Source organism: Mastomys coucha, unplaced genomic scaffold (assembly GCF_008632895.1).
Source record: "Mastomys coucha isolate ucsf_1 unplaced genomic scaffold, UCSF_Mcou_1 pScaffold16, whole genome shotgun sequence".
In the NCBI taxonomy this organism is placed as follows: Eukaryota; Metazoa; Chordata; class Mammalia; order Rodentia; family Muridae; genus Mastomys; species Mastomys coucha.
The window spans coordinates 70098561-70119141 of NW_022196898.1; the positions used below are offsets into that span (position 1 = coordinate 70098561).

Genomic DNA, 20581 nt, shown 5'->3' on the forward strand with positions numbered 1-20581 from the left:
TTGTTTTGTTTTGTTTTTGAGGGGAAACTGGGAAAGGAGAAATAAAATGACATGTAAATAAAGAAAATATCTAATAAAAAAAGAGTTTAGATTTCCTCTGCTTGTGGAGGGGAACATTTTGAAAGGTGCACCATAATCAAAGTGAGGTTATAGAAGATGCCTGCCCACCCCCACCTCCACGTTTCCCCCCCCCCCACGTCCTCCCCCTTTCACAGCCCACCTGTGGAGGCATGACTTATGGGAAAGAGGGTTGAGAGGGGACAGGAGGTGCTTTTGAATAGCAAAGGAGACAGAGAGGGTAGATTCAAGATAAGTTTTGAAGTCTGGAGAGCTAGTCCAGTAAGTCTGTAATCCCAGCCCTTGGGAGGCAGAAGCAGGTGGACCTTAACTTTAAAGCTAGTCTGGGTTAGATGGTAACATTTTATCTAAAAGGAACAAACAAACAAAAATACATTCCTGAGTATAGAGTCTAGCAAGTGTGCTGAGGGCAGAATGAGGTAGGGGTGGGGAGGGGGAAGAATAGTCCGGTATGGCTTTGGCAGTGGAGGGGGAGGATGGGGGTGGGGGAGGGGATGGGGGATGGACTCATTACTGTGATGGCAGAAGGAAGGAGGGAAGGGTCATTATTTTGGTTGGGTGCTTTTCTCTTGGGAAGGTGATAGCTGATCTCTGAGGACGGAAACTTCTGTTTGGGGTGCGCCATATTGGAGACATGGAGACTGTGAATTTTCTCATGAAACTGGCAAGTGACATGAACCTGGAGCTGTGGAGAAAGGTGTCGTCTGAAAATGTCCCACTGAACTGAAATAGAAGCCACAAGAGTAGATAGATACTGTCACCAAGGGAAAGACCTCATAGAGAGGGGAGGCCCTGGGATCCAGTCCTGAGAAATTGTAGCATAGCGCATCCTGGGGTCACAAAGGAAGCTGAGTTTGTGGACCAACAAATGAATTAGGATCTGGAGAGGGCAATTCAAAGGGAGACAAACCTCCACTTTTTAAGAAAAAAATTAATAGGAAAAGGTGATTTTTTTTTTTTTTTTTTTTTAACTATTATGTAGCTCTGGCTGTCCTGGAACTTAGTATGTAGCTCAGGCTGGCCTCGAATTCACAGAGATCTGCTTGTCCATGCCTCTGCTGGGATAAGAGGTGTGAACTACCATGTCTGGCTCAAGACTCAATCTTAATACGCTTTCGATAAAATAAAGTACACCATTTTAATTGATTTTTTTTCCAATAAATGCTTTTTATTTAAGCAAACATACCTCCAGGGATTCCCTTGCCTGTGGACCGGAGTCTGTATGTCACTGAGTATTCAATGGCCCTAGCTATTCAAGCCGAGACCACCCCGGATGATCCTGATGTGTCTGTCAATGCTGCAGCCAAGGACAACCCTGAGTACGACCCAATGAAACAATCATAAGCTTACCTAGAAACACAATGACCGTTTGTTTTGATAACTCGACTGTTGGGTGATTGAGCACCAGCTTTGTAGATGACAGGATCCTGAGGTATTGTCGAAAGGTCAGACGTGCCTGTGTTGGTGAGGCTTTGGCAGGAATAGTGACAACTGCCTTCCCGAGGACTCAGGGCAGTCCCTCTAGAAGGCACGTCTATATCTGCTTAGACAGGAACTCTTGTTCTGAGAGGCCTTGACATTAGTTAAAATTTTTAGCACTTTTATTCTGGCTTTGGATTACTTAGAAAACTAAAACAGATGTACTCTTAGGAGGGTGTGGGGAAGAGGGAAGGGTGGGGGCAGGGCCGATGGGACAGTGAGGGAGGACAGATAGATACCAGCCAGACGAAGCCTTTGCTTTCATCAAAAGTGCTGTGTTTGGGCTTTGATAGTCTGACCAGTCCCCAATGCCAGACCTTGTGTGCCTGCCAAGAGACATACTGGCCTTGTTATCTTTCTCTTTCTCTCTTTCTTTCTTTCTTTCTTTCTTTCATTTTTGTTCTTACTCTATTCAGTCTGGAGACTTCCAGTTTAAAATTTCAATGGTGACCTTTAGCTTAATGCTCTCACTGGGGTTCTGCTAGGCCCAGGCTAACCCCAGCTTGGCGGTTTATCAACCAGTATTTGTTTAGTATCAGTCTTGGATTCCAGTGTCAATTCACTGTAAGTGGAGGCCACAAGAAACACACATGGTTGTTGGAGCTTTTTTTTTTCTTTTTTTCTTACTCAGGCATTGCTACATTTCCTGATGAGCTAGAAACTGACTTAAATAGAAATTGGCTCTTTGAGAGAAAGAAGCAGTTTTAGAAATACCGAGTCCTCTCATCCTTCCAAGAAGAGGGACAATGTGCCCAGCCTCTCTAGGTTGTAAAAAGAAAGATTCTCAAGGTTGAAAGTTATGGTAAGCATGATCCCATGGATTCAGGCTCAATACAGGAAACTGGATAGTGAAACTAAAATAAAAGCCCTCTGGGCCAGAGAGGAAGGAGAGGCATGTGGTCTTCCAGGTGTCTCATCCATCTAAGAGTCTGTATAAAAGGTCACTTCCAGCCAGGATATACTGGTTTAAAGGATTGCCCCCTGCAAACACACACACATCTCACACACACAGAGAGACAGAGAGAGAGACAGAGAGACAGAGAGAAATAGAGTGAATTGAACCAGATAACCAGAGTCCCTTCATGTTTTCATTCATAGCTCATTGACCCACCACCAAGCGCCAGGCATCTGCCAGGGACTAGAGGTCCATAAAGAGGCCAGGCCTTTGTCCCAAGGTCATAGAGCAAGAGATGCTGCTCTTGAGCCATTTGACTTTCCCAGTACTGTTCTCTCTATATCTTCTTTGCTTGCTGATCTAACTTCCTACCCACCAGAAGCCCTTTGTGTCACTCTGACCTCTGACCCTAACATCTGTCCAGGTATCACACAAACAGACCCCAACATGGCGTGGAGATAGTATTTAATAGATAACCTTTCCCTATGGGCCTGCCTCTGCCATGTCACCACTTGTGCTGTGGCATCCCAACCTTGGACCTGGATGCCAGGAAAGGTCAGGCTGTGTAACCAAGGACCATGGCCGAGGTGTCACTGGTTGGGAAGAAACGGAGTGCAGAGCTAGCGGGTCTGTGAAAAAGGCCACGGGCAACAAAGGAGCTTTCAGAAGTGATGTTTGGAACAATAAGAGCACAGAGGCAGGGAGAAACCAAATAGTTGGCTCACTTGCAGGATGGGTACAGGAAATAACTGCTCTGATTGGAAAGAGGGGCCGGTGGGAAATGTAAAGGCAGAATTGCTGGCCTGGAGTAGATGAGGCCAAAATAATAAAAGGTCCCTGGGATCAAGGAGACAGAATAGGAGCTGAGGCCACCACACAAGCACTGTCACTGCAGGGAATATTGGGATGACAAAAAATTGCAGGAAAGAACCAGTGGATAGTTGCTGCTTCCTCCTCCTCCTCCTCCTCTTCCTCCTCCTCTTCTTTTTCTTCCTCCTCCTCCTTTTCCTCTTCCTCCTCCTCCTCCTCCTTCTTCTTCTTCCTATTATTATTATATTATTATTATTATTATTATTATTTTATTTGTCTTATAAGAAGGCAGGGAGTTAAAATTAGTATACAAACTATACTGAGGTTTTCATAAGGTGGGGCGGGGGGAGGTGTGACCCGGGCAGCTGGGAGGGGACCAATCACTGAGAGGGGGGAACGTGGGAACAGAAAGGAGGGAGAGTCCCTAGCTTTGTTGGGAGATTTTCCTTGGGGGAGCTGGTGCTGGCTAGACTGTAAGGATGAAGACTTCATGTTTGGGGTGTGACAAGTTAGAGATGCACATATGTCTCAGGGGACTTCCTTTTAATGAAGTCAGCAGGGGCTGCTTTATGCTTGCTAGGACAAGAGTGTGTGGGTATATTGAGAAGGCATGCATGCCAATGCCAGCCATTGGTGCTATCTTACGGGAGAGAGATTCAGGCTCCATGAAGATATGTGAAGCCTATGTACTCAGCCCCATTTCCATCAATTTAAAAAAAGTTATTTAGACAATAACCTTGACATAGCAGTCACCTGGGCGCCTGTCATAAATTTTGGAGGCATAAGAAGGATGTCCAGTGACAGATATGAGACATAATGAAAGCATATTAATATTCTGAAACAACACACCAAATTTAATTAGCAAAAACTTTGTAGGGAAGGACTTACACTGGAAGTCCAAAGACATTAACTACAAAGTAAAAATGTGGGGTTCAGATGAACTGCTTGCCCTGAAAAATATCCTAGGATTTGGGTCACTGTGGCCTCAGAATAACTCACTGGCATGTTACGGTTGTCAAAAAACATCACTGTGATTTTAGGGGCGAATTGAAGCTCAATATTCAGACCAAGGGAGGTCGTCACACGGGGCTGCCCAGATCACATATGGTGAATGGCTTATATCTGACCTCAGAAATGTAAGACAACTCCTTCACCCTGGAGCTTCGGGCCTTTCTGAAGCTTTCAGAAGCTTTCTGAAAAGACCTGCTGATTTAGTCTTTAAGGAATAGATCTTACATCCTTTGGTACTGGTTGCAAGGTAATTCTGGTGTCATGTGTTAACATGATGAGACTATTAAAATGTCCTCACTTGAATCCTGTCAACAGCTGCTGATACACACAGCAGCGCCCTGAGTAAGCATGGTGAGATAGGGAAGAACGCGTCTCTTCTCATTTGTTTTTGCAAGCTGATGTGACAACGATATCTCTGTAAATCAGTCCTTGTGCCAGCAGCTGCATCCGTTCTGAAGTTTGCAAAGGCCAATTCAGATAATAGTTCCCAGTACCATTATTATTTCTCACTGTAATTAATCTCGGTATCAGAAGGATAAAATAGAAAATAAAAAACCTTGTTAGTCTGGGCGCAGCTAATATTTTCCTCTAAGTTGTCATTACCCCCCTCACCAGGTCAGGGCTGGATTTGTTCTTTTGTTGAGAGAGTCGCTATATAGTCCCAAGTTGGCCTTGAACTCATGCTCCTCCCCTCCCAGCTTCCCAAATACTAGAGTCTCAAAGACACATCACCATAGGCAGCACCTGCTCTCTATGAAACACCTGTTTCTCCTTATTCTCTCAGTCAACAGATGGAAATCGTTGCATAGGCAACTCTTTTCTCTGGGTTATCGCCCCGGTTCATGTCCTCCCTGGCATTTCAAACATGCCCATAGATCCTGGAGCTCAGTAGGAGCAGCCTGTCAGCATCACTTCGGGAGCATCGGGTCTGTGGTATGGGGAGGGAGGCAAGTCTCTGGACTTGGGGATGGATATTCTATTGCTGAGGAAGCTGTCTGAGGCCACCATACCCCAGTCCCAGGCCTGTGGCTCAATTGTCTTGAAGAGGATGCTCCTTAGTCCACGGACACTTTTATTTGATGTTCTCATTCCCTTGGTGAACCCACTGAGTGTGGTAGAAGGGAAGGGTTGGGTTGTGGGTCTCCTGCACAGTGCAGGACACACACATACACACACCTACAAACAAACCAACATTTATTGAGAAATGTAAAGATAGGGGGAGCATGGAGCCTGGGCTCAGTGTTTTCATAGTCCAGGAAAAAGAGACAGGGCACACAGAGTACATTAAATTATTCTTAAAGCTTCACGATTTGGGGCTGGCAGGATGGCTCAATGGTGAGTAGCTCTTGCTGCTTTTCTAGAGGACACAGGTTGGATTCCCAGCACCTACATGGTGTCATAGAACCATTTGTAACTCCTGTCCAGGGGATCTGATGCCCACTTATGTATGACCTCTGTGGGCACCAAGCTTGCTCGTGGTACACTTACATATGTGAAGCAAACACTCACGCATAAAATAAATACATTTAAAAGATTAAAAATGTCCTAATTCATAAGAAAGTGAACTGAGATGTTATTGATTCTTTGAGTTGTAGCCATGACAGAGCAAAGGAAAGAACAGTTACCAAGGTGGGGACACACACTCTGCTATGCTTGCAGGCAGGAGCCTAGCATAACTGTCCTCAGAGCTTCATCCAGCAGCTGATGGAAACAGATGCAGAGACTCACAGCCAAACACTAGGCAGAGCTTGGGGAATCCTGCGGAAGAGGGGGAGGAAGGATTGTAGGAACCAGAGGGGTCAAGGACACCACAAGAAAACCTACAGAATCAACTAACCTGAGCCCACAGGGTTAGTTGATCCAGAGACTGAACCATCAGCTAGGGAGCATGACCTAAGCCCTCTATACATATCTAACAGTTGTGTAGCTTGGTCTTCATGTGGGACTCCTAATAGGGGGAGCAAGATTGTCTCTGACTCTGTGGCCTACCTTTGGGCCTTCCCCCCTCCTGGGCTTCCTCTTCTAGCCTTAATAGGAGAGAATGAGTCTAGTCTTACTGCAACTTGTTACGCCAAGGCGGGTTGATATCCATGGGAGGCCTCCCCTGTTCTGAAGAGAAAGAGAAGAGGAGTGGATGGGAGTGGGGTGGGGGAACTGGGAGGAAAGGAGGGAGAGGAAGCTGTGGTCAGGATGTAAAGTGAATAAATTAATTAAAAAAAAAGAAAGTAGAGAAATAGGTTCAGAGAATTTGGATTTATTGGAGTTGTGAAGAGATAAGGCCGGCAGGATGAACAGGAACGTTGGATCACAGATGGCATCTAATGAAATAGAAAAGAACACGATGGACTTTTCTATACATTAATCCCATCTAGTTGAATGTTATAATGAAGTAGGCTGTATAGCTACATGCAATGTACAATTCTGTTATAGTGGAAGGAAGACTAGCAGGTAGAGTCTGTCACTGTCTCTTCCTTTCTCCCACCCTCTTCTTCCCAGGCAAGATTCTGAGAGGTCAACGGAGTGCCATGGTGGAGAACAAGAGATTCTAATTTCTAAGGTGCAGAAGCCCGCAGGTGGAAAATGGGTCATCCCCAGTTGTTGGGCCTTTTCCTTGACTTTTGTGACATACCCTGGTGCAGGGGTTGGTTCGGAAAGCACCCCAGGTCTGAAGGATTGCACCTTTTGGGGCCCATGAGTTTAGGTAAATAGGCTCAGCCTACTGGCTACACTTAAGTCTTCTTCTACTCCAATCTAACCTAGTGGTCTAGGAATGAGTTAATTTTTGCGATCAATAAACTACTCACAAAGCGAGGACTCTATCTTGGGTTTATAAACCTTCTGGTTCCTGCCCTCAGGAAGTTCTAATTCTAAGGTTCTACGTAATACTTTAACATGTAGATCCTTGCCCTACTTTCAAGTTCTTTGGAGATTTCCTTTAGGTTCTGTGTAGGCAGTAATATAGTACTTTTCTCATACTTGTCACAAAGTATTTGACTAATACTTTAAAGGGGGAAAATGTTATTGTCTCATGGCTTCAGCTGGCTTCAGTCCACCAGGGTAGGGGAAGCATGACCCAGCACTCAGAACAGCGAGAGCCTGTGGCTCTTCTGTTTTTACACCGTGATAGTCTAGGAGGTACGACCTTCAAAGACTTGCCTCTTTTTGTTTTGTTTTGTTTTTGTTTTCAAGACAGGGTTTCTCTGTATAGCCCTGGCTATCCTGGAACTCACTCAGTAGACCAGGCTGGCCTCAAACTCAGAAATCCACCTGCCTCTGCCTCCCAAGTGCTGAGATTAAAGGTGTGCGCCACCACTGCCCGGCTTGCCTCTTGATACTTACAATATTTACGTCTGCCAGCCAGGTCCCACCACCTAAAGATTCCATAATTACCAGGATTCAAATCATGAGCCTGTGGGAGACATTTCACATTCATATCCTAACATCTTTTGTGAATTGTGATGTTTGAGTCGCCTTTTGCCAGGTCTTGTAACCTTCATTTCTTTTGCTTATTTAGCTATGCCATCTAAGACCTGCAAGATAGTGCCATACAGAAGCAGTAACTGGGGAGAAGGGGGTGTCTTCTCCTTGTTTCTGATTGGTTGATGGGATGATTGACTAATGCTTCCCATACTTTGTAAGTAAGGCATGCTTTCTCGTTGAGACCTTCCATCAGATATTTCTAGTTTAAACATTTTACCTCATGCAAAGATGACTTTTAAAAGTATATTCCCAATCAATTGGGTACCCCAAATTATTCAGTACATGAATGTGTTAATGTGTATCAATTGACCCTCTCTTATTAAATTGACAATACCCCTGAAGCAAATCTAACTTGACTGTATTTTTTTCATTCACTTGTGGCTTTGAACTATCAATATTTTGTTTAGATTTTCTTTTTCTGTACAATGTGTGAAATTTAACATTTTTTTTCCCCTTTAGTGACTTCCTTCACTTTTGGTATCAAAGTCATAGCATCTTTGTCAAGTCGCTTGGGGAGTTTTTATAATGTTCAAAAAAGAAATCATTCAGTTTGGCAGAACTGGCTGCGTAGTAAAAGCTGTCTAGTCCGAGAAATCTTACTGGGAGGTAATGAACCACTAATTCTGGGTTCCAGACGGTGGTGGGGTGTTCCTCTTCTCCTCGAAGTCTGTTTTAGCACCCTGTTTTGCCCCCTGCACATTTGTTTGGTGTTTCTAAGTGTCTGCACTGTGTTTATATTATACCCCATTTCATTCCTGCAGGGTCCCCTGCCGTCCTCACTCCCACTCTCTCCATCAGGGGTCTGCCCAGCATCTCTGTGTGGAGCCAGGCTTGTTTCCTGTCACTTCATTGGATCATTGTTTACTGTTTAGTTTCTGCTCAATCATTATCTCCATTGTTCTCTTTTGTATTTATCCCTGTTGCATTGACTTAAACCAAACCCCTAATTAATTCCCAGTCAGTCTTTCCAAAAACAGGCACTTAAGGGCACATACTTCCTTCCAAACACCATGGTAACTGGGTCCTTCTAGTACTGTATCCTGTATTCTGAAATATGCCTTGTAATTGCAAGTTCAACTTTGTTACAGTGTCTGTGTTTTATAGTATAATGTGTTTATACCTACCTCTTATTCTAGAATTCTCTATTATTCGTGACCTGAAAAATGTGGATTTTTGTTATTGCTTTAGTTTTTTTTTTTTTTTTTTTTTTTTTTTTTTTTTTTTTTTTTTTTTAATTTCTGAGACAGGGTTTCTCTGTGTAGCCCTGGCTGTCCTGGAACTCACTCTGTAGACCAGGCTGGCCTCGAACTCAGAAATCCACCTGTCTCTGTCTCCCAAGTGCTGGGATTGAAGGCGTGCGCCACCACCGCCCTGCCAGTTTGCATTTTTTTGAAGAAATATTCTAAGGCTGAGCTTGTGGCACTAGGCTTGAGAGGAAAAGGCAGGAGGACCTGGGAGTTCCAGCTCAGCCAGAGCTACATAGTGAGACCCAAAAACCCAAAGGAAGGAAGGAAGGAAGGAAAGGAGTAAATAAACAAATAAGCTCTACCCTGTTCATGTAGCAGGCTACTTTTAAACACCTTTAGATTACATCATAGGACAGCAGGCAGCAATGCCTGTGCTTGTTCCGAGCCTTTGAACACCAGCACTGGTCACTTTTCTCTTGACATTTATATCATTATTGACCCACAGTTTAGGAGTTTTTATTTGTAAAAACTATGTAAAAATAATACATGCTGCAAACAAGTTCATCTCTTTTAGTTTAATATTACTATCATTAAAAACTTGAGAACTGTATATGTTAATTGAATAATGTGGGTTTTTTAATACATGTATACATACATTATATAATATTTGAAGCAGACTGAACTCCAAGCTGGGAAGATGGCTCTGAGGCTGAGGTGCTTGCTCTGCAAGCTCTTGGACCTAACTTTGAATCCCCGTCATCCATGTAAGAAAAGCCAAGTATGGTTGTAGTCCATGGAACTGCAGCATTGGGAAAGCAACCACAGGTAGATTATGGGAGCTCAAGTGCCAACCAGCCAAGTGAAAATGGAGAGTTTCAAGTTCAGTGAGAGATGGCGCTAGGGGAATAAGGTGTATCACAATAAAGATACCAACAGCTTCCATAGGTATACACACCTGCATCACACATATGCACACACATGCACACCCATGCTGTCTTAGTTAGGGTTTTGCTACTGTGAATAGATACCATGACCAAGGCAACTCTTATAAGGACACTATTTGATTGGGGCTGGCTTACAGGTTCAGAGGTTCAGTTCATTGTCATCAAGGTGGGAGCATGGCAGCCTCCAGGCAGGCATGGTGCAGGAGGAGCTGAGAGTTCTACATCTTCATCTGAAGGCTACTAGCAGAATACTTACTTTCAGGCCCCTCAGATAAGGGTCTTAAAGCCCACAGCCACAGTGACACACCTACTCCAACAAGGCCACACCCACTCCAAGGCCACACCTAGTCTTGCCACTTCCTGGCCTGAGCATATACAAACCATCACACATGCATACAGCACACCCACAAACCATGTTAAATGTGGTTATCTCTACACTAGCTTACAGTGGAGTCTAAGAATGTAGAGTCTAACCTTTTGAGCTTTCTGAGATACAGAGCAGGTTAGTTATCTGCCCTTTCCTCGCTGAACCTGGTTGCTGTCCTCATTTGTGATTTAGTAGTTAATCCTCAGCCTGTCCACATCCCCTGTTCCAGCCTACTTGCCCAACCTCTGCGAGCCATGGCTCTGCTCTCTGCACACAGCCTGTCCACATCCCCTGCTCCAGCCTACTTGCCCAGCCTCTGCGAGCCATGGCTCTGCTCTCTGCACACAGCCTGTCCACATCCCCTGCTTCAGCCTACTTGCCCAGCCTCTGCGAGCCATGGCTCTGCTCTCTGCACACAGCCTATCCACATCTCTGCTCCAGCCTACTTGCCCAGCCTCTGTGAGCCATGGCTCTGCTCACACAGTGCCTTTTTTTGATTCTACGTGAGGTCAGAGGTCAGATGTAGTACCTGTCTTTCTGTGGCTGATTTAATTCCTAGCCGTGGCTAAATTCGTCTGTCAGTAAGTGCCTCCGCATTGTCATGCAGCCGTTTTCCAGGATCCTCTTCCTTCTTACAGTATGGATGCTGCGTATTCCTAACTCTCCCTTCTCTCTTCCCCGTCAGAATGATAGCATGGTTCTACTCGCTGTCTCTCTGGATTTGTCTGCCCTTGGTACCTCGTGCAAATGCAATCGTACTGGACCTAACCTCCTGTTACTGGCTTATTTCACTCAGGATAGTGTGCTCAGGGTTTAGTCATGTTGTAGCGTAGGTCGGAAATGCCTTCTTAAAGATTAAATTATATCCCACTGGATGCGTGTCGTGCTTTGCTGGCCTTGTCACTCGCTGGTACTTAGGGGCATGTCCACATTTTTGGTTTTGTAAGTGATGCTGCTATGTAGGCAAATACACGAGTTTTTAAGACCTTGCTTTCAGTTCTGTGTCTATAGAACTGAAAAGAGGTATTAACTGCTTTATATGGTAACCCAACGGGCCTCATAGGCCCTACCATTATGTCACATAATGTCACACGGTGTCACTTCAGCAACAGGATTACTCATTTAGGCCCGTTCTCAAGCCTCATCTGGCCTCTCGGGCTCATGACTATATTTTAAAGTAAACCCAATTGGGACCTTCATTCTGTCCTCACAAATCCCTTCACAGGGGTACCCGGATTTGTGCTCGATTGGCTCAGTATAGGGCAGGACTCCTGGGGGGAGGGGTGGGTGTCTTTAGGGGTGAGATTGATTGTTGAGCCTCCTGGTGTTGTTACAAACAGGTTCGCAGGCCATGGTATGATGCAGGGCTTTGCTTGGAGGTAATATAGTCCCAGGATGCTGAGTGCGGAAGGATCTCCGCTACTGTGTGGTGAGAAGGTTGCAGAGCAGGGGGGGGAAAGCTAGGGAGGTCACTGCGGGAGCCCAACAAGATGAGGAGGTGGTAGTGGCCTAGGCAGAAGGCATCCTAACTCTTGTAGTTCCCCAGACAGACCGTGTCATCTCGTGCTCTTGACTGTGTACACACTGTGTCCTCTTGCCTGGAACATTTCTCATTGCCCCGTGACTTCTTCACCAAACTGCTCAGGCCTCAACTACAGCGCGTGTGCTGGTGCCAGGCTCTTCAGGGCAGCCCTCCCTACCCTGCCCGCCTCCTCACTCTCACCTACTGAAGCTAAGTCAGGCCTCTCTCTCCATCCTCTCCGTTTGCCAGAGTCCTCCCTGAAAGCAAGGGTTTTGTGTGCGTTCCTTTGTGTGTGGCACATGGTGGGAAGATGCTCAAGAACATGTGTGGGGTCAGTTCAGTGAAGTGTGGGAGATGCGAGCAGGCAGGCAGGCAGGCAGGCAGCCAGGCAAGCAGGCATGGCTTCCCTTTTGGGGACTGGTCATGTGTAGGGGGTAAGGATGCATCCACGTGGATGTATACAGGGAACAGCTGAGCACTCCGTGACATGTGGGGGAGGGGGCTGCTCTGCAGATTTTGGGTACACTTGAAATTACCTGTCTGGAATGGTCTGGTCTGACTACACACATTCTTCCCTCATGTATAATAATTATCCTAATAGAGGTGATTCATTTTGTTGTTACATCTCAAAAGATATCTGTTTGGTGACACTGTTAGCCACTAATTATACATTTATTATTATTATTATTTTAAAAGTTCAATCTTTAAGACATTTTGTAAACGGGCAGATCTCAGTAAGTTTAAGGCTAGACTGGTCTACATAGCAAGTTCCAGGCCAGCGTAGGTTACATAGTGAGACCCTTGCTCAAAACAGACGTTTTGTGACTTAGAGCAGACAGAGAGCTTCTCTATTTGTATTCTAGTTACTCAAGAAAGGGGAGTGGGGGGAGGCCTCATTCAATGAAAAATCCTTACGAGGTGTAGCTCAAAATACTGAACACTCAGATCAAATGTCCTTTTAAGGGGAAGGAAATGATCAATCTGCTTCTAATGAGAAAGTAAATTGTAAGTGTATCATTTCCATGACTCAGACATTCCTGCAGTTGAAACGTTAAAAGTGAGATGCTTCTTAAATGACTTAGCTGAGTGCGCAGTGGCGTTATCTGCGATTTAATCAACTTAAAAATAAAATAACGCCAGGGTCTGGTTTCACCCTGCTGACCTTCCTGGTGTGCCAGCCTGCCCACCCACCAGGAGGGGCTGCAGTGCCTGCCAGACTCCCCATTTGTAATCAGAGATGCCACATCATGAACCCACAGAGCGGGGATTCATGATTAGCATAAGCCAAAAATATTGTTCTTACCCCTACCCCCTTCATCTATGTTGCCAGGACCCTCTGTTTGTTTTCTAGTGACCTCTCTTGGAGAATATAAAACTGTGATTCAAGACTTCCTGCTACAGTCTTATGTGAATACTTAGAGATTCTCTTTCAAGTTAGAGGCAGGTCTCTAAGGCTAACTGCCATGCTATCTGGCCCAACGGGGAGGGCATTTGTGTAGGAGAATATTCATTCCTTTCTGGTCAGCTGAGTTCAAGTGGCGGACTGAGAAAGGAGTAGACACAACCTTCTGGGTGTAAATAAGTCTCTTTTAAAATTGTATTAATTTGCTTTGGGGGTGTTGGTTTTTAAAGTATTCTCCTGGGGGCGAGGGTTTGAACCCAGTGTCTCGTACATATTACCACTGACCTACAGTCCGAGCCCTAACCAGCTTGGTTTTCTATCTCTGTCCTTAATCTTCTATCTCATCTATGCCTAGCTAGGAGACCAGTTAAGGAGCCTTGATTCTTGACTGCTTAGTGCTTGAGCCGCTGGGTTCACCTCCCAGCACAGAATGTAAGGCCTTGCTGGGTTCATTTGAGGATGTGGCCAAGGGGGACTTTGGTTGTATTCTCTCTTCACTCTCAAGATCTTTAAGATGAGGAAAACAGAGTAATCTGAGAGACTGCCAGATTCCATGCCCCCCTCCCCGACAACCCCCCCCCCAGGGTTTCCTTTCCAACTTCCTCTCAGTGCCTTCCAGTCCTTCTACACGGAGAAGTGTGAGCTGACCTGCGCTGCTGTCTTCCAAGTGCCGACTCAGAGCTGGATTGACAAGGGCTTGGGAGATTTTGCTCTGATTTCCTGAACACCAAGCATCTTCTCTTGGCCACACTTTTTGTGGGAGAATCAGGAAAGCAAAGCCAGGGTGCCACATAATTCTGATGCATATGATTCTCTTGGCCTCCACTGTCCAGTCAGCTGCACAACTGACTCTTGTAGTCATTGCTTTTGGAGTGGGGGTTATACGCAGGCACACTCTGCTAGATGCCGTTTGATAGTACTATCAGTTTCAAACAACCCCCCCGCCCCCAATCTGGTGCTCGATATTATCTGTAAGTTGGGGAAGGCTTGCTTCACAACTTCACAGGAGTATGCTTAAATATTACTCTTCCTTCTTTTTCTTTTTTGAGACATAGTTTCACTGCTGCTCCATGTAGATGAGGTTAGCCTCAAATTCTCAGATCTGCTTGCCTCTGCCTCCCAGAGCGCTGAAGTTAAGGTGGGAACCATCATGCCTGAATCCCCTGAAATATTTTAACACAAGACAAATGTTTTGTTGTTTTATTAAAAAAAAAGAAAGAAAGAAAAGAAAAGAAAAAACAGTCTCCAGCCTTGCTTTTTGCTTTTCTTTTGCCCTTGCTTTTCTGCCTGGAAGAGAACTGCGCAGTTCTCAACTCTGACAAATGACCACCACTCTTCCCTCATGTGTCTTGGGAAGGTGTGCCCCCCCAACCACCCCATCTGCAATTTTAAGATAGTCTTGATGATTGAAAAGCCCTTCCTTAAGGGAGGCCAACATCTTCCTAGGGGTCTATGCCTCCCCCTTATTTAAACAGAACATTTGCTTTCTTGCACGAAGACCTTGAGCTGTGAGGAGGCACTATCTTGTCTACTCTCTCTTCAAGCCCATTCCTGACAGGCTAAATATCTCATTGGCCAGGCCTCCTCCTTTCCTCAGGGCTGGCTTTTCTGGCTGGCCTCAATGGCCCAGCATTCCAGTTATTACTGTCTTATCGCCTCCAGAGTATTAGTGAATATTCCAGACGTGTTCTGACAAGCGGCCCCTACATCCCTTTCCTACACAGCCTAGGCTCCTCCAGATCCTTAATCACCAGCCTCATTTCTTTATCTCGTGATCTAAATATGATCATGCAAGTCTGATGGTCATCAAGTTTCTGTCTTTTCTACCATCTATTTATGTAAGTACGGTTTTTAAAATTAAAAGTTAAAATTGTATCCATTTGTTTTATTTGGTTATACTTTTATTCTTCACTTGAACTATTGGTGGGGAAGACAGGGGACCTAGCTAATGTTTGCCCATTGCTCAGATTTACATTGTGTGTGACGTCATGAATCAGGCACTGTTTAAAATAGATTGATAAGTTAACTTTATCCTTATTTGCTCTTCACAACGCCTGCGATCTAGGCACTTTTATCATTTCTACATTACAGACGATAAAGCTAAGATGTGGATTTGTCCATATGGCAAACTGGGCGCAGGTTCTCACAGTTCATAGCTTGTGTGCACCTGGAACCCTTAGCATGAGTGCCTGTCCCATGAACTAGCTAGCCCTGATGGGTTTCCTTCATGTCTCATTGACCACTGTGCTGACACGCCACTATGTCGGTGCGTGACTAGCATGGTGGCTGGGCTGGAGCACTTTAACAGACTCTTTCTAGCTAATCAGGGCTTGCTTTGGTTTTAATAGGATGCTGTTGGTTAAGTTTGAAGCTAAACTACTGTACTGGTTTTCTGTAAGTCGTTTTGCCAGAGCGATTTCATGCTCTCTTAGTTCCCTTGCTAAAATCCACGTATAATTTAGCAATTGCCTTCTCAGACCAGCTCAGCTCGTTAGCATATCACACAGGGAAATACAGCCATGCACTGTGATTGGTGATTTTTTTTTTTAAGATGGAACTTACTGTTATCTAGAATCTGCCCTTCCTACCATATCTGGCTATACAATTCCTTTCTTTCTCCACTTGGCACTGAAACATTCTTTTCTTCCACCATTCCTGTTGATGTCCACAGCATCCCAAACCTCAAATCCCCTTGGGAAAATGTGTGCTTAACCAGTTTTTCCTCTACCAGGTGCTGTGCCCCTGTGGCTCCTGAGCCAGTGCCAGTTGCAGTGTCCCCAAAGAAATGTGTTTACCCAGGTGCCGGGTGGTCTGTGCTTTCCTGCAGCTCTGCCTCAGTTAGAATGTCTCTTTAATACAGCAGGAAGAATGCTGAGTGGCCACCTAGAATACCATGCAGCAGTGGTGTGGCCCAAGCGACCTGAGGCCAGGCTCATCTAGGGCCTCTTCCCGGAGGAAGGACTCAGGCGGAGAAGGTTCTCAGCTGAGCCATGCCTGGGAAGAGCAAGTCTTGGCCAGAGTAACAACTAACTGTCTCAGGAAGGGGTTCCTTGAGTAATTTAGGGTTTTGAAATCTGCCTCCAGGGCACCGACTGGAACACAGAGAACAGAGAGACTATGATGAGTTAGGAATTTTACTGGTGTGGAGGAAATCAAAGTAAGCACTCACAGATTATGTCAGAGAGGAGAGGAAATCAAACATCCAACCAGTTTAGCCAGCTCAGGGGACACGGCTCGCATTTTCCCTTTCTTCACCTCCTCTACTTGAAGCCTCAGTTGTTGAAAAATAGCCTTTGGGATTCTGTACATTAAGGCTCCTGGAAGAGCATCCCTCTTCAGCCTCTCCTGTGGATCTTCCATTTGTCAAGAATAGCTTTTGGGAACACGCTGAAGGCATCTAGTCACGCAGTAGCACCCCATCCCCTGTTCTAACTCTTGTTAATAGACCTGAACTCTGAACCTCCAAAGCCTTCACTCTATTGCAGACGTTTGCAGGGAATGGCTCTCCGGATAGCTTGTGCGTGATCTCTACTGAATCTAAATTGTTTGGACCTTGCTAAAATGTTTGAATGACTTGCGCTAGTTTTCACATCTCAAGTAGTTCACAGACATGAAGATATTTCAGGGTTATGGGCAGATAATTTTAAAAATTGATTTCCAATAACTAATACACAGGGAACTTGTCACACTGCTGGCCTGTGAAGTGTGGGTGTCTGGGGAGACGCCACCAGTGACTGCACCTCAGGTTTCCAATGCCAATTTAGTCAGTAAATCACGGCCGGGAGTAACAAAGGAAGTCTCTTTGGAAGATGGACGTCCTTCCGTTTGGAAGTGTTTTGTAGAACAGCACTCATTGCGGTAGAACTTGGGGGTGGCAGAACCAATCTATAGCTGGGATGTATGTGTAGGACGGGAGCTATTGACCATACACAGCTATTGAGCATGTGGGCATTTTACTTAACTTTAAATGGCCGTAGGAAATAGTGACAACTGCATTGACCAGTGAGGCATTCGGAGGAAGTTACTGGGCTGTGGTATAGTTCTCTGGTAGAGCACTTGCCTAGCAAACACAAGTCCCCAAGCTCAGTCCCTAGCACCATAAAAACAGAAGTGGTGGAGAGGGAGAGGGAAAGAGAAAGGGAAAGGAGAAATCATTTCCATTACATAGATGAATTTAAGGGGCAGAGGACATCCTCAGTAGTTAAAAGCACTTGCTGCCCTTCTAGAAGACAACTCAATTCCCAGCACCTGCATGGTGCCTCACAGCTATCTGCAACCCTTTTCCGGTGGATCCAGCGCCCTCTTCTGGCCTCCACAGATACTTGCATGCACATGGGTGCATACACATTCACACAGGCAAACATTCATAAACAGAATAAAAAATAAATCTTGCCTAGGTGAATTTTGTCTCCCAGAGAGCAAGCCTCACTCTGCATGGTGATAGCAAGTAGAGGCTGTATTTTTAAAGGTGTTCGGTGCTTTTGTTGCCTGATCAAAATGCCAGCTTGTTAATCCAGAATGAGAAACACAGAAGACCCTTCATGCTGGAACTTCCTGCTCAGGGATGTTCTACTAAGCCTGCGAAGCTGTACCTGGCTCCATCCAGGGTTTGCTGATGGCTTGGGTCTTGATCGTTTGTACTCTCTTCCATGATGTTTGTCTTTAACAGGCTCTCCTGGGCGGTGAAGATGGTGTGAAGTGTGTGTGTGTGTGTGTGAATGAATGCCACATACATGCAGTGTCTTTGGGAGCCAGAAAAGGTTGTGTAAGTCTCTCGAAGCTAAAGTCACAGGTGGTTGTGACTTGTCCCACATGGGCGCTGGAAACCTGGGGCGAGCAGCAAGGCCATTGCCCCAGCCTCTGGGCCTCCGTTCCTATTTACTGTATTAAATTGCCTTTTCATATTTACTGAAACAAGACAGGGAGCCGGTGGCACAGCCCCTTCCGGTAGAGTGTGAGTTTAGCTTGAGATCTGCCTCTGAGTGAAGGGCTTTTCATTGTATATTTCTAGAAAGAGATGCGCTGCTTCCAATGGTAAAAGCATCCCCCAGGAGAGGTAAAAAGGGCAGAGATGCCAGACACAGGTCTAAGCAAAGTTATGAAGCAGATTGGGGCCTAAAACATTGCCACAGAACAGCTTGAAAAAAGTTGGAATCACAAGTCATGACATGATGGGCATGCAGATATTTTCCTGAAAGTGAACGATGACCAAGGGAAATATTTGATACCACCAATGATGGGGTGGGGGGAGGGAGAAAACAAAAACCATAAAAGAAAATCCATCTTTCAAGTGAAAATGAGGAGTTTTGAAAACTTTTACCTTTCACCATGAACTTGACTGTCTCTGGTATTTAATAACTTCCCCAGTAAGATCAGTGGTCATGTTAACAAACATACATAGTGTGCATGTGTGTGTGCATGGGAGTATGTGTATGTGTGTGTGTGCTGGTGTGCATGTGTATGTGCATCACAGTGAAAATACATACGTCGGAGGAAAGATTTGGGGAGCCATTTCTCTCCTTCCACATTTTTTATATGCTCCTAGCATTGAACCCAGGTTTTAAGCCTTTGCTCTAAGCTCCTTTACCCTTCAAGCATCTCACTGGTCCTGTAATGGACTTTTTCCTTGTCTTCTCTCTCTCTTTCTCTCTCTCCCTTCCTTCCTCCCTCTCTCTCTCTCTCCTTCCCTCTTTCCCTCCCCCTTTCTTTCTTTCTTTCTTTCTTTCTTTCTTTCTTTCTTTCTTTCTTTCCTTCTTTCTTTCAATATTGTCTCTCTATATAGATCTTGCTTTCCTGGATGGACCTTCTCAATTTGAAAGATAATTTAAAGTTTCTAAGTTATAATTTCTTTCTTTCTTTCTTTCTTTCTTTTCTTTTTTTTTTTTTTTTTTTTTTTTTTTTTTTTTTTTGGTTTTTTGAGACAGGGTTTCTCTGTGTAGCCCTGGCTGTCCTGGAACTCACTCTGTAGACCAGGCTGGCCTCGAACTCAGAAATCCACCTGCCTCTGCCTCCCAAGTGCTGGGATTAAAGGTGTGTGCCACCACCGCCCGGTGCTATAATTTCTAATATCAATAATTAATAGATATGACAGAAACAAATACCAAGATCAAAAAGGTTGAAAGCCATCAATTTAGACAGTACACACCAGTATGTTGTTTATTTGTTTCTCTGTTTAATGCATGCTTTAGAGCATGTGTGTATGTGAAATAAAATTTAAAATACACATGAAAGAGATGTATAGAGAAGAGGAAAATCAGCATTGCAATGATTGGGCCACTGGGCTTGAAAGCTCCAAGATCTTAAATGAGAGATTGCAAGCAAAATGTTGCTGACAGTTTTGGTCACTGGTGGGTGGGTTTTTTTTTTTTTTTTGGAACCAGGGCTTCATGACATGGCCACACCCCAGAGCATGACACTTTCCAGAGTGGGCCTAGCTCTAACTTTACAGAGACCTGCAGAAGGATGTAGTGGTCACAGCAGGTAGACTCAAGATACCTTCAGGACAGCACCCCTACCTTACCCCCACCCCCTCCACCTTGGCAGACTGTGTTCCTCTGCTGCAGGCTTTGAGAGGGTTAGACTCTTACCCTTCCCTATGGGAACGTACTGTGTTACTGCACGCTTAGGCCCTGCTTGGACTCTGACCCCCTACAAAGGTCTCACGTCTCATCCTATTTGCCTGCCCTGCAGCACCTAGAATGCCAGCCTGCGTCTGCTCCCAGCAACCCTAACTGCTGTTCTCTGCGCCCGCGTGCTCTGAACAGCCCTAAGTCAGGAACAGTGATCCCAGCAGTGTGAGGATCACTTATGAGTAGAATCCTTCTCCACAGCAGGGTCATCATGTCCTTGATCTGTAGGATGGAACACTTTGTATCCTGAACAGTGGCTGAGCTAAAGTTACTTTGCCCCTAGGCCTTGGCGATGAGCTCACCCTCCGCAGGCAGCAGCTGTCAGTGGGTTTCCCTGCCTTCCTATCTTTCCGTCTCTGTGCTAGGAAACCTGCCTACTCTTCAGAGACTGGCCTTGCCGGCTTCAGAGCCTTTCTGTTCTCTGCAAGTGATCTCTTGGACCATGTTGCTCTTTTGAAGTTTAAGTCTGTGTCACAGCTGTCCTTTCTACACTGTGTCACACTCAGACTGTATGAGCTCAGAAGCACTAGGTCTGATGCCTCCCATTCCTTCTCCTCTTTCCCCTCTGGAGTAAGTCACCCTCGCCAACGCCACCCTTACTGTCCACTCCTGACTCTCTGGTCAGCCCTTGGAGGATGTTGGTAGACACAGAGTGTGCATTATATGGAGAGACGTACTAGGGCACAAAAGGATGCTCACCTGAGTCCCTCGGGTTTACACAAGTGAGAGGGGGAAGCATTGGTGATAAGAAAAAGATGCACTTGAGAAACAGCTGTG

At 45.3% G+C, this 20581-nt stretch overlaps 1 protein-coding gene across 1 annotated transcript in view; it reads left to right on the forward strand.

Moving 5' to 3' along the window:
- Bcar3 (BCAR3 adaptor protein, NSP family member) overlaps positions 1-20581 on the forward strand; it is a 114039-nt gene that overhangs the window by 16363 nt on the left and 77095 nt on the right. The gene's annotated exons all lie outside the window — the stretch shown is intronic.